This window comes from Cyanistes caeruleus, chromosome 16 (assembly GCF_971803275.1).
Source record: "Cyanistes caeruleus chromosome 16, bCyaCae1.hap1.1, whole genome shotgun sequence".
Classification (NCBI taxonomy): domain Eukaryota; kingdom Metazoa; phylum Chordata; class Aves; order Passeriformes; family Paridae; genus Cyanistes; species Cyanistes caeruleus.
Window position 1 is genome coordinate 10,564,770 of NC_141716.1, and position 13,455 is coordinate 10,578,224.

Consider the following 13,455-nt stretch of genomic DNA (forward strand, 5'->3'; position numbering starts at 1 on the left):
AAAGCAAAGCCAAGAGAAGGCAGAGTGTAGCAGAGATTGAAAGGGAAAAGACAGGAGCTCTCAGAGAGGGGTTTTATTTTTAGAGGAAGCATTTGAGGGCTACAAGGCAGAAGAGCTGGGGGGTGAGCAGGCAGCCAGGTGGCACCAAGAGAGTGTCTGCCAAGGCTTGGGAGGGTCGTGGGAGGGAGAGGAGGCTAAATAAATCTAAACTTGTCAGCTATCCTTGTGGTGTATGAAAAAAAAAATAAAATCATATGTCAGACAGATGTAAATTTGGAGTAAACATGTAAATAGGATAGCTAGACCATGTACATACCAGTAGCTCTGGTTTTTTTCCTAAACTCATTTATACAACAGGCTCTATTTATGTTTCAAAATACTTCCCATCAAAATAACCTGAGAGGATAGAGGAGCTGAGTGACACCTTATTTTTCTGTGTTTGCATTTTTTTGCCATGCAGGGCATAATCTGGTTCTTAGGGAGTTAATGCACCTGCCATTCCGGTGCTGACAAGCAGTTTTTCAGAGGAACATGGAATTTTATATATTTATTTATCTGAGGAGCCCTGAAGATTGTACTCAGGAGACTTCTTGAGCACTGCCAATAACTAGCAGGTACCAACACATGTACATTTTTGACTGCACCATGATTGATGGTGCTTATTTGTGGCTTGCTGCCTAAACCTTCCTTTTCCTTTGCTTTTTGTCTCTCTCAGTCAGGTTTTTTTTACTGTGTGCAGGGTTTTTTTAAATAATAAAGACACTTTAGCCATTTGGGGAAGGGGGAAAGGCAGGGGAGGAATGATTTATCTGGTGCCACTGTTATCTGTGCCTGCTCTATTCCATGGAGATTTTCTGAGCAGTGAGTGGTCAGAGGAGGGAAATTGAGACCTGCAGGCAGGGAGGGGTTTGGGAGTGTTGGGACACAAACTGGGACACAAAGTGCAGGAGCAGTGACTGAGGGGAACCTTCTGTGTCCAGTTCTGCTCCCAGAGCTCATGCCAAGCTTCTCTCTCCAGAGCTGAGACCCAGCTACTTCCCATGGGCAAAAAGATCAATTTTCATTTCATTTCATTTCATTTCATTTCATTTCATTTCATTTCATTTCCTTCCTTTCTTTCCTTTCCTTCCTTCCCTTCACCTCCTTGAAGCAGGATGGGGATGAGAAATCCATATAGGAGACATGAAGCTCTAAAAACAGCAGAAACATGTAAAGTTTACACAGTACAACCTTTACTTTTCTGCCCATCCTTCACATAACTCCATCCAACAACTGAGCTTAAGAGGCTTACAGCAAACCCAGACAACCTCTGGGCTGGATGCTGTTCCTCCTCCAGTTCCACACATGACTAATTGCTTTTATCACTTTTCCTAAGCCCCTTTACACCTGCATGGCACATTGGGGAGAGGCAGAGCAGTGTTTTCCATTTCCCTCACACGCAGGTTAACCGGCTACTTTCCCTTCAAAGGAAGAAAATTGATCTGATGAAAGCTCAAACATGAACTGCCTGGCAACAAGACAGAAAGAGCAATAGTTCTAGGAGGAGATCCCTGTGGATCCAGCCAGAAGTCCTGCGTTGTTCCATGTGGGAGAGGTTCACACCAGAGCAGGTGCCTGGCCCAGCCCTTTCACCAGCCAGGAGCTGCACACCAAAACCCAAAGCCTCCAGAGCCTGGGGAAGTTCAGAGCTCTTGATACCTCATCCAAAATTGGAGCCTGTGAGGAAATCAAAAGCCAGATGAATTTCAGCCAGATCCAGGGGGGGCCTGTTCCCTTTTTCCAAAGCCCTCCCCGTGGGCACATGTGGCACATGTGGCTGCACCTGGCTTGGTTGCAGCTGAGCAGAGAAGGGCAGCAGGGTGCTGAAGGAAGGGCAGCAGGGTGATGTAGGGCAGCAGGGTGCTGAAGGAAGGGCAGCAGGGTGATGTAGGGCAGCAGGGTGCTGAAGGAAGGGCAGGAGGGTGCTGTAGGGCTCCTTGGGAGCTGGAACAGGCTCACAGGTGTGCCAGCACCTCGCTGGGAAAGGCAAACACCTCCTGATCCAGGTTACAGCTGTGTCCAGCCCCCAGGGCCTGCCCTCTCCTCTGGCTGGAATAACCCTGCAGACCAAGTCCAAGGGAAAAAGTGAAAATGAGGTGATTTCCCACCTCATTGACTTTAAAGAGGCACTGGGATTTGGGGCTGAAATGCAGATAATTTGCAGTGAAAAGGGAAAGCCCAGCCCAGGTCTGCCAGCGGTGGCTGAGCCCCACTGGCTCTGAAGGGCAGCGTTGGCAGAGCAGAGGAAAACTGCAGGGGACACATGAGATTGCTGGGGTGGATGAAATTGTGCTCAATTCCCCGAGAGAAGGCTCCAGGGCTGGCACTGTGCCTCTAATGCAGCCTGCTGGACAAGCAAGGCACCAAGCTCCATGTCACAAAAACCTGACCAGTGCTATCAAACATGCTCACCACCCTCAGCCCATGCTGGCTGCTCAGGTCCCAGCATCATCCCCAGACTCCCCAGAGCTGCTTTTCTCCAGATGATGGGGTGATTAAATCCCTCAAAAACTCTGGCCATCCATACAGGTAAAGCTGTTAAATTCCCTCAGGATAAATTCCACCTCAGGTGCTTAAATTAACGCTGGTCATCCCCTGCTGAGGGTTGTGCCTAAAAACTCCTTTTTACACAGCATGTAAGGTTACAAAGTGCCTGACCTTGCCAAAACCACTCAAAAATTGTGCGTCTGGCGTGGGCAAAACAAGATTTTTGCCCTTGCACCCAGCAGGAGCAGCAGGTGCTGCTGGGTCTGTGCGTGTGCCTGAGCCCCACTGTAAAATTCCCTTTAAAGCTGCGGTGTTAGGCAAGGTGGGAATCTGCAAAATGGTCAAACAGTACCATCTGCAGGGAACGGGAGAGGCTGCACAAGGTGCTGGTGGCCAGGAGCACTCTCACCCCTGCCAAAGTGGGCTCTGGTGGGCTCCAGCTCACACAGCTGCCTTCACTCACTTCAAAACAGATTAACGAGAAGGACGTTTAAAAACAAAACAAAAACAAGGACAAACTGGGGGAAAGTGGCAGTGGGAAGCCCAGACTCTCACCCTGGCTCAGGGAGGTGTCCCCAGCATCCAGGGGAGACACAGGTGGGAGCAGAGCTGTGCTGGGGCTCAGCAGCTCAGAGCCAGGAGAACTGACTGGACATGAGCACAGGGTCTGGAGCCTTGTGCCCTTCATGCCTTAAGTTTTGGGTTTTCTTTTCTTTGGGGTGTGGCTTTTTATTCAGGTTCACTAGGATGTTTGCACAGGGTGATGAAGATGGAACAATCCTATTCCAGTTGGGGACTCGAGGACAATTTTTTCAAACTTCAGTCTCAAAGCATAAACAATGTGAAAAGGAGGGAAGGGGGCAGGACTCCTGTATGCAAACAGACAGAAATATATAAAAATGTGAGATCTCATAGCTGATTTCTCCTTTTACTTCCATCTCGGAGCCAGCCAGGCAGAGCCCCAGTTATTGCCAGGGTGTGGCCTTTGAAGACCTCAGTAAATATCCTTTAATCCTCTTGACTCTGCCCCTGTTCCAGCTCCTCGAGGCATCACCCTGGAGAGTCACAAGAAAGGAGATTTTTTTGAGAAGCAAAGGTGATGCTCAGATGTTTGAGCTGTGGCCAGCTCATCTGGGCTGCAAACCATTCTCAGAGGATTCCCAGGTTTCCTTTAGCTGTTAATTTGTGGTGCTTTCCTTAAAACCACCACCACGGTGAAGCTAAATAGCTGCAGCCACAGCATTTACTGCACACTGTGGCATCTGTGAAAGTGCTGACAGGGACAGCTGACAGCCGCTCCACAGTGTAATTCACACCATAACATCATCTCCCAGGCACTCGGGCTTCTCACTGAAAAATTATGCCATGCTTTTTTTGGAAATCCAGTGCCAAATTATTGATAAACAGCCTGAACCGACTAATGGGAGCTCCAGCAATTTTGTTTCACCTTTAATTTATTTTTTTCTTTATCCTGTAAGGTCTGTTTCAACCCATTATGTGCCATGGTTTAACTGGGCAGGCAGTTTGAAACACCCCACAGCTGCTCCTCACCTCTCCCAGAGGGATGGGGGAGAGAATCAGAATAAAAGTAAAACTTGTGGGTTGAGATAAAGGCAATTTAATGGGATAAGGAAGAGGAGAAAAAAAAAATATAACAATATACCAAGAGGTGCCTCACAGTGCAGCTGCTCCCCACTCCCTGAGTGATGCCCAGCCAGCCCCTGAGCTGGGGCTGCTGCCCCCCAGCCACCTCCCCCCAGTTTACAGACTATGAAGCCACTTTGGCCAGGTGGGGACACCTGCCCACTTTGTGCTCCCATCCCCTCCCTGTCAGAGCAGTGTGAAATGCTTAAAATTCCTTGATTTAGTGCAAGGATCACTCAGCAACAGCCAACGTTGTTCTCATCCCCAATCCAAACCCAAACCTACAAAGCAAATTGATTCTCTCCCACCTGAAACCAGGTTAAACTGTGTTAAAAGTCAATGGATCCTTCAGCTGTAAGAAATGTGTTTATTTTATCACCCACCTCTGTCCCCCATGTGAATAACTCGCTCTCTGTGTAACATTCCTGTGACTCCAGCCTGCTCTCCTTTGGATTTCTGGCCTGAGCAGCTTTATTTGCTAAACCAACCCTACAGCAGCAAAAAATCCAAACACTCAATAAACTCTTTTTAATTTCTTTCACAACATAAAAAATACACCTAGATGTCAGACCCCAACAGTGATCCACCTCTTTATAGACTAGATCAACACAAGGTATTCCTTACCTCAAATATTTCACACTATCTACCCTGCAGCCTCTTTGAGCCAGGGACCATCCAGCTGTAAAACACAAGTGTCATTCCCAGCTTAAGTTCATAAGCACCACTGATTTCCCAATATCAAGCACTGTATAGGATTTGCTACAGCAAGTCAGACTCTGACTAACTAGATTTTAAATCCAATAGAGGTGACAAAAAAATTCACAATACACATAAAGTATTCACAGCCTGGGCTCTGCTACCAGGTAGCCAAGATTGGATTAGTCCCAGTTGTACCTGGCACCTGCTATCAGGGAGGCAGAGGCAGGCTCAGGTGTCCTAAAGCCACCAGACAGCACAGGACAGCAGTGCTGCAGGAGCCAGCTTCTTGTCCAGCTGGAAATGCAGTGCTGGCATTGACCCAGCCACAGTTCATAAAGCTATAAATAAGAGAGTGGTCAAAAAGTGCCCAGCAGGCTCCGTTAAAAAATAAAGAATAAAAATTAAAAACAATCTGTTGCCTTTGTCACCTGGATACGTTTCTCTATGTTAGTTGTTATATTTGTTATAAGGACAGAGCTTTCCACCTCTGCCACTGCTCAAACACAGATGGAGTATTCAAAAGGCACCAGGATCCTCACACTTTGCTCACTGCCTGGGCTGCAGGCTGAGTTTCAGCATGCAATGAGCCACCAGAAGCCTTGGGGATGGTTGGAACTTTGCCTTGATGGTTTGTTCCTGCCATGCTCCTCTCTCTGGGGTTGCATTTCATGGCTGTAAGGAACAACACAGAGACTGCTCCAGGCTGGCTGGGGGGAGCAGGAGTGTGGATGTGCTGCCTGGGATGTTCAAAATGCACCCAACTGGGTCTGAAACTCCAACTAAACCACAGAGATGGGCCAAAAGGGGAAGGAAAAAAAGCAGTTTATCCTGGGTGAAACCTGCCCCAACACTGACCCACCCTGAGTATTTCATCTGTGTGCCTCAGGACAGTGGGGTCCTTGTCAGACCCAAACCAGTTCACATTTCCTGTTCCTAAAGCTCCCAGGAGCAGCAAAGGGCATCCCCCCCAGAGCATGGTGCCAGGGCTGATGCGAGCGCTCCCCTCGCTCTTGTCACGGGGCTGTCTCCTCGTGTCCTCTGGGAAATCATGCACCAGAGCCAGGAAACAAAGAAAAATGGATGTTTAATTCACCCACAAATGAACAGACTTCTCCTCCTCCTGCAGCTCTGTACCAAAGTCTACTTCAGTGTCAGATTGGATGCATTTAACTCTTTCTGGTAAATGTGCATTTTTAATGTCCATGGGAAGGGAGTTATCTTAAAGTAAGATTAGTATATGTTTAGCTACAACGTCAAGTTCTGTTTGTAAATGAAGGTTTTGAAAAAGCAGATGAGGGCTGACTCACCTCATATTTTAAAGCTGGAGATCAAGCCTGAATGCATTTTCTAGGAGCACCTTTAATGATAGGGAATTTTCATGATCAGTTGAGGCTGACTATAAATCTTTACTCCCAATGAAAAAGTCAGCCTCATCCTCCAGTCTCAGTGCTCCCTGCCCCTCCAGCTCAGTGATAGAGGCAAACCCAGACCTTTCTGTGCCCTGGTCAGCTCTGCCTTCAGGATCACCCTGACCCCAGCAGAACAGGCAACCAGCAGTGGGGAGGGCAAGGAGAACCCCCTTACCCAGCTCGTCCCAATTACAGAGCTGTACTTTTAGAAGGCTTTAAAATCCATGGCAAATCTACCTGTGCTCGCTTTACAAGAGCAAAGGTAACACAAAAACATTGCAAAGAGGATGAAATTCATAATGCAAAACAAGAAGAGGAGTTTAGCATTATAAACACACACAAAACCAGAGGTATGGGCATTTTCTTCCGACAGAGCCAGAGCTGAACCTGCAATCTGTCACTGCCAGTGAAACACCCAGCCAGGCCACCTGGGGCTGCCCCAGCCCCTGCTCCAGAGCTGCTGAACTCAAATAATGCTCTGAAAAGCAGGCAAGGACCTTCCCCCAACCCACAGAGAGCTGCTCCTGGGATGGAGCATGTGCTGAATTCCGTGGGTTTGTCTTCAATCAGTTCACGTTATTTTGACACAGTTTGCCTCTTGCTGCCGAAAATGACAGCTCCCTATATTGACACTGCATAGTATATTTATTCTAGTTTAGCACAAGCTCTGGGCCATGGCATTTAAAGCTACAGCCCGTGTTCAATCTGCATCAGTTTAACATGCCAGCACCATATGGTTTTCTATAATCAGCTGCAGCATTGTACTTCAAACCCACTGCTGCATTTATAATATTATTGTATGCTGCACAAACACCAATATTTAGAAAGAAAAACGTCCTTTTTATTGGACTCCTGCTGATACCCCAGCTGTTAGCCAAAGCACGCAAAGTTTGTCTTCTTTTGTGTGCAGAAGAAAAGAGCCAAAGGGTTTTTTTAAAAATCTTACATCTGAAAGGTACATTTTGTCCTGCCCCAGTAGGTCTGTAGGACTGAGTTAAAATGTGGGTTTTTATTAGATGAATTGCATCATTAAATTACATTATAAAAACTAAAAATGCACCATTAATTTTCAAAAACAATAGTAAATACATCTCATTTCTGATACATGATTCTGCATTTAATTTTTGCCCTGGGCCACGTTTTTCTAACAGGCTCACTGTCTTCCATTATGCAGACTACACAAATGGAGCTAAATTGCTGGAGTTTGGGGGGAAGGAGATATTGGTCAAATGTCTAATGTGAAAATAAATGAATTTCTAATCAGCTGTTGCAAAAAGAAAAATTACTTTTTGATCTCGGCTCAGCCAAGCAAGAATCTACCTAGCTCGAGTAATAAGATCCAATGGAATTGTGAAGGATGCAGAGAGAGACAAAGGGCTGGACAGACAGACAACCATGGCAGTAAATGAGTTTCGTGCAGTCAGCTCTGTGTGAGCAGCATTTCTTAATTAAATGCACAGAAGTTTCCCCTCAGCTGGAGCCTCATTGCTCCAGGGTGTTCCCCAGCGATGCAGCGGCTCTCAGAGCACCCCTGGATCCCCTCCCTGGAAGGGAGTGTGAGAGGGAGTGTGTCTGTCTGCACGGCCATGGCTGAGCTGGGCTGGGAGCAGCACAGAAACAACCACCCCAAAACTTCTACATGAGCCACGAAAACTTAAACCAAACCTTGCAAAAGGTGCCCCAAGCCTGGCAGAGGCCAAGGACGTGCCTGTGCTCCGTGGCTGCAGCTGGCTCTGATGCCACTTTTGTCCCTGCTGGGAAAGCTCCCAAGCAGGAGTTGCAAACCAGCCCCCAGAACAGACCTATATACATTTTCTGGCCAAAATTGCCCCTTGGAATGGGTCCTGTGCCCCAAAAAACACCAAATGTGGCACAAGGCACTCCCAAAGCCATCTGGGTGTCCCCATCAGTCTCCTGCTCTGGTGCAGATTCAGTGGGTGATGTCCCCATCCCCAAGGGCTGTGTTTGCACTCCCAGGGAATGCAGAGCAGGAGGAGAGGAGCTGCACAGCCAGGCTCCTCGGGAGCTGGCACCCACAGCAGCCACAGCTCTGAGGATTTTTGGCCAGATTTCTCCCATGGTCTAAATGCCCCTTAGTGGCTGCAGTCACATGCTTGAGGAACATTTCCCATTTCACTCGGTTTTAGAGGAATTTAGGTCAGACACTCAGAGATGTGAAATCAAACCAAAATCACAGAATCATGGAATGGTTTGGGTTGGGAGGGATCTTACAGATCATCTAGTTCCAGCCCCTGTAAGTGGAGATATCCAGAGTTTTGCTTCAGAAGTGCCTCCCTTATCCAGAGCACACCCCAATTTTAGGGTCACCCAGAAAGCCCCTGCCTGCCAACATCTCTCAGCAGCCAAACACAAAGGAGAGATCACTGAAAGTTTGGAGAAATGGAGAATTTAATTCCTTCAGAAGACAGGCAAGGAAGACTTGAGTCCCAGTTCTGAACAGCCAAGTCCATCAGAAGTGTTTTATGAATCATTTTCTCTGCCTTCACCTACCACTATTAAAAATTATTGTGTTTTTTTATGGTAGGAATGGAACCCACCCAGTAAAATTGATAAAAGCTGTGGTGATCAGGACTACAACTGCAGTATTATAAGATAATTACGGCTCAGTATCATTTTACACATAAAGAGCTTGAATCCTGCTTTTTGCAGGAAAGGCATAGAATAACTGCACAGAATTAGAGAACTCTATATTTAACTATTGTAAATAGTTTATGATTTATATTATTAACACTTTTTATTAAAGTAATGATGAGGGTTCAGTGCAGAATGAGCAAAAAAATCCTTTTATGGTCTCAACAGAGAGGCCAGGCTCTCTGTTAGGAGAAGGGAAGGGAGAACATGGATAAACACCAATGCAATCCATGGTGGTTTTAATATTTTGTGCTGTTTTTATGGAGCTGGGATAAATAAAAAATTAAGGGAATCCCAAGAAGAAAAAAATGGTAATCAGAAACAGAAAAGAAGATAGGAAAAGGGTGTGTCTGGAAAAATCTAAAGAGATCTGCTGCTGCATTTCTGGTTTTATCTGAGTATTTATTTTTAATAGAAACATACATTGGTGCACAAGTCAGATGTCACTGGGAGCTCTGTCTCCCCCATCAGCCAGATGAGTGATGGTTCCTTACCCTCTTAAGTTAACAACCACCTCCTGCTCTCCATCCCCCCACCATGCCAGGCAGCAGCACCATGCACCTTTTTTATAATCTGCTAATGGATGAAAAATATTTACCACATTGCCCTCAGGTAACCTTGTCAAACCACGCCAGGAGCCACATTGCCCCGCACATCCCCGTTTGAAAACTTCTGTGCCAAATGAATTGACACACAACAATTTTACAGGAGCCAGTGGTGGGAGGGGAACAGAGCAGAAATTCACGTGCTTGCCCTGTGAAGATGTTCAGGGTTAAAGGAAAAAAGCCTTTTCTGCACCTGGGTGAGAAATCTTTAAAAAGAAAGAAGAAGCACAGTGTCACAGCTTCTCGGTCCCAGCAGGCAGGGAGCAAGGAGAGAAGGACCTGCTGCTGCTGCTGCTGTCCTGAGAGCCCTTCCCAGCTCTGCTCACTCCTTCAACAAATAAGTTCAGGATTTTAAACCATGAGCTACTTGCTGTAAAAGTCAGAGAGAAGTAGAAAGTGGTGGTTTTGCCCCAAAATGCTTGACAGCCTCTGAGAGCAGAGCTCTGGAGCAACCTGCTCTGAGCATCTGAACCTGCCAGACCTCCTGCCCCAGGCAGGCTCCTCTGGGTTAAGGTTAACCCTAATTCCTAACCCTAATGCAGTCCTGTGGCTGTGAAACCTTCCAGCTGAAGGTGTTACTCAAATTGATCTGTTCCTGGGGAAAAAAGCACAAACCTGTTACAAATTATCAGCATTTTCTTCAAATTAGTTTTGACTAAAATATTTCGGACTTGCTCTGGGGACAGCAGAGGCTGACAGGCTGCCAGAGGGGGCAGGGAGCAACCCAAGAGCTGGGACAGATAAAGAAAGGAATTCTGTAGAGAATAAGGAAAAGAGTGGCCAAGACCATTTCTGTGGGCTACCAAGGGACGTCTGGGATTTAATACAGCTGCTGCCACAAACCTCTTTCTGGAAAAGACATCCCAAAGTTTTACTTTTATCTAAAATTCCCACCTGACAATATGACCAGCTTAAACATTTTTGATCCTGATATCTCTATTTTAGCCTTATCTTCTCCTTTTTTTGCTCATCATATCCACTTGTAGTACAGTTTTTTCCCATCTTTTTTGACATACAGAGGTTTCCCTTCTTGTAGCCTTGCTAGGCTTTTGCCAATTTGACCCCTTTCAATTTTTTTTTTAATTAATCACAGATAAATTAATATTGCCATTTCCTTTTATTCAAACTGATAATAAGGATAATTGTGGATAGACTTGCTGAAACAAAAAAGCAATTTTTCTTTTCTTGGAATATACAAACCCTTTCTGCTGGAGACATAAAACTAAACACTCAAAGAGCCTAAATCCCACTGGATCAGTGGCCTCTCACACAAGGCAGGGCTCCTCATTGCAGGCACCTTTTGTGCAGGGAAGAATTTGCAGAATCCAACCCTTCCAGCTCATATTTGAACAGATCCCTTCCCAAATTCCCGTGTCACTATTGCTCTTTAGGATTTTTGTTAATGCAGTACTACAGAACACACAGAGCTGATTCCACATCCATTTCCTGAGCAGCAGCCTCTAGATCACTGGAGAGATTTTTTTAAAGCAGACTCTCTGTTTTTAGAGTGCATATTAATTACCCTTAAGCAGGTGCAAAATCAACCTGTTCATTACTGTTTCTTTGAATCCTTAATGGTAGTTGCAAGGAAATAAATCCAGTTAATGCAATAAAAGGATTTATTGTCATCTAAATTTATGCCAACAGTTTAATCATAACACCTTTCCATCTGACGTGCTTCCTCGAGAACAATTTGACCCACAATTTGTCAGCAGGGAAATGGCCTTGTATAAATGCTGGGAGAAAATAAATGCTAATACATGGCACAGTCTTTCATTCTTCTAATTGCCCAGGGAGTTTAAGGGAGACAGACTTATTTACTCACTGTAGGAAGTGTGCTGTAATAAATTATCACTATTACAAGCCTAAGTTAGTCCCTGACAGTGACAGAAGCAAGGGTGGAAGGGAAGCCTGGGGAGGTGTCGGCATCCAGCAAACACCCGTGCTGGGGAGCGGCTGTGTGAGGCACAACCACCCCTTGCACATCCACACTGCCAGCTCCAGCACCGAGGGATTAATGAGCAGGATCCATGCAGGAGCCCTGGAAGACATTCCTTGCATTTTAAAGGGATTCTCACAGGCTGGAAGGTGAGCATCCTCCTCCCTGCTTGCTCACCTGCTGAAGGATTCCCGACCCTCTCCAACCGCAGCAGCCACGGCTGTGCAGCAGCAGCAGGGTCCTGGCAGCTCCCACCCCTGGCATTCCCTGTGGCCAGCCTGGAGCTCTCAGGGACAAGGGGAATGCACCCTCTGCTCAGGATCCAGGCACCAGAGCCCTGTTTGCAGCAGCTGGGGAGGCAGGAGCCAGGGCAAGGCACTGCCACAGGGGATCTCCTTGGTGCTGGAGCCTGCAGAGCTGAGCCTGGCTGGTGGCGAGGAGCAGCAGCCCCTCCATGTGAACCCAGGCACGGATGAACTTCTGAGCTCTACGAGTGAGTGGCTTGAGAAGTTTCTCTGCCCACAGCCACGGCAGCCCTTTGAGAGCTCTTTCAGAAGCCAGGGCCCATAAATAACAGCAGGTGCCTCAGCAAGCCAGCAGGGAGGAGAGGGAAGAGCAGAAACAAGAAAAGACAAACTCAGTGTTCCCATCCCAGACACCTCCTCCTGGGGTCCCTAATGAATGCAAGGACCCCAAGCCTGTCCTTGAAATGAGATTTGCCTATTGCCATGACAACAGGCTGGTGTTGCCACAACAAAGACAAGCTTTAGGTATTCCCCTCTCTTATTATTATTACTTTATTTTCTCTTGTTTTCTTTTTCTTTTTTTTTTTTTTTCCCCTTCTTTTCCTTGTGTCCCTCTCTACAAAGAGTCCCTCATTTCTCTGAAACAAATTGCCCACAGCTTGCTTTCCCATACATCACAGAGTGGGGACCAGGCCTTATCAACGCTGCTCTGCTTTTCCCATCTATTACCCGGTTTGTTTGCACTTTTATCCCATCGTCCTTGCACAAGGGAGAAAACATCCATCATCCATACATCTGCCAGCTGTCACGGGGCTGTCAGCACGGTGACAGCCAACATGACAAAACTGTTGTAGCTCTGCACCGGTGCCGGGGCTGAGTTGAGATTAAACAGGCAGAAAGGATAAAAAAAAAAAGGAAGAAAAAGAAATTTAAAAGTAGATTTAGCTACAGAGAGCAAAAGGAAAAGATTAGGAACTGCACTTTGTGTAAAGAGAAAAGGGGAGTGAGGAGAAAGTGGCAAAGAGGGAGGTGAGTGAGTAGCAGAGTGAGGTTTGTTTGAAGAGATTTCAGACAGCTGGTAAAACACAGAGAAGCTGAGATGGGTGTTTGTTACCTGGCTCAGATGAACGTTCCTGAAACACAAATGGGGTGCACAGCACTTCACCTGTGTTGTCAGGAGGCACAAATCTGCAGGAATGTGGCTCAACAGTGCCACAGTGACACAGGAGGGACACAGCAACCCATGGCATTAGGGGTCTTTGCTGCTGCTTTGGTTTTTCTCTCAAGCACTTTGAACAGAGCTGCAGGTCCTTTCATGTCCATTTCCTTCCTCACAATTCACTTGTAGCTGTGCAGAGCCCTTCCCAAACCTCTGAGCCAGACAGTGGGAGGGCTGTGGCCCAAACCCTAAGGAGAACATTTTTCATTAAAGCATCCCATGCCATTGCTGCAGCCCAGTGACATGAAAATGCTTTTGAAAGCTGGAGTTAACTCCTTCTCATCAGAGCACAAGTTATACCAACATAAAACCTTTGGCTAATACAGATATATCCTAAATTTCAATACTACTGTCCAGCCATGCCCTGCTTTGAACTCCTGGAGGGATCAAGCCATGCTGAGCACATCTACTCATTCACTCCTCTCTTGATTGTAGCTTTTCCTCCCCACCAGTCAAAAGAGGAAGTGCTTCACTTCTGTCACCCATTTGGCCACAAAAAGAATAGAAAACAATTATA

The 13,455-nt window shown here is 46.6% G+C and overlaps 1 long non-coding RNA gene across 1 annotated transcript; it reads right to left on the minus strand.

Moving 5' to 3' along the window:
* Positions 1-517: 517 nt before the first annotated feature.
* LOC147650185 (uncharacterized) lies at positions 518-2,099 on the minus strand. Its single transcript, XR_015276987.1, has 2 exons — positions 1,823-2,099; positions 518-1,716 (listed from the first exon to the last, which is right to left on the minus strand). It is a non-coding gene; the product is annotated as an uncharacterized LOC147650185 (long non-coding RNA).
* Positions 2,100-13,455: the final 11,356 nt, after the last annotated feature.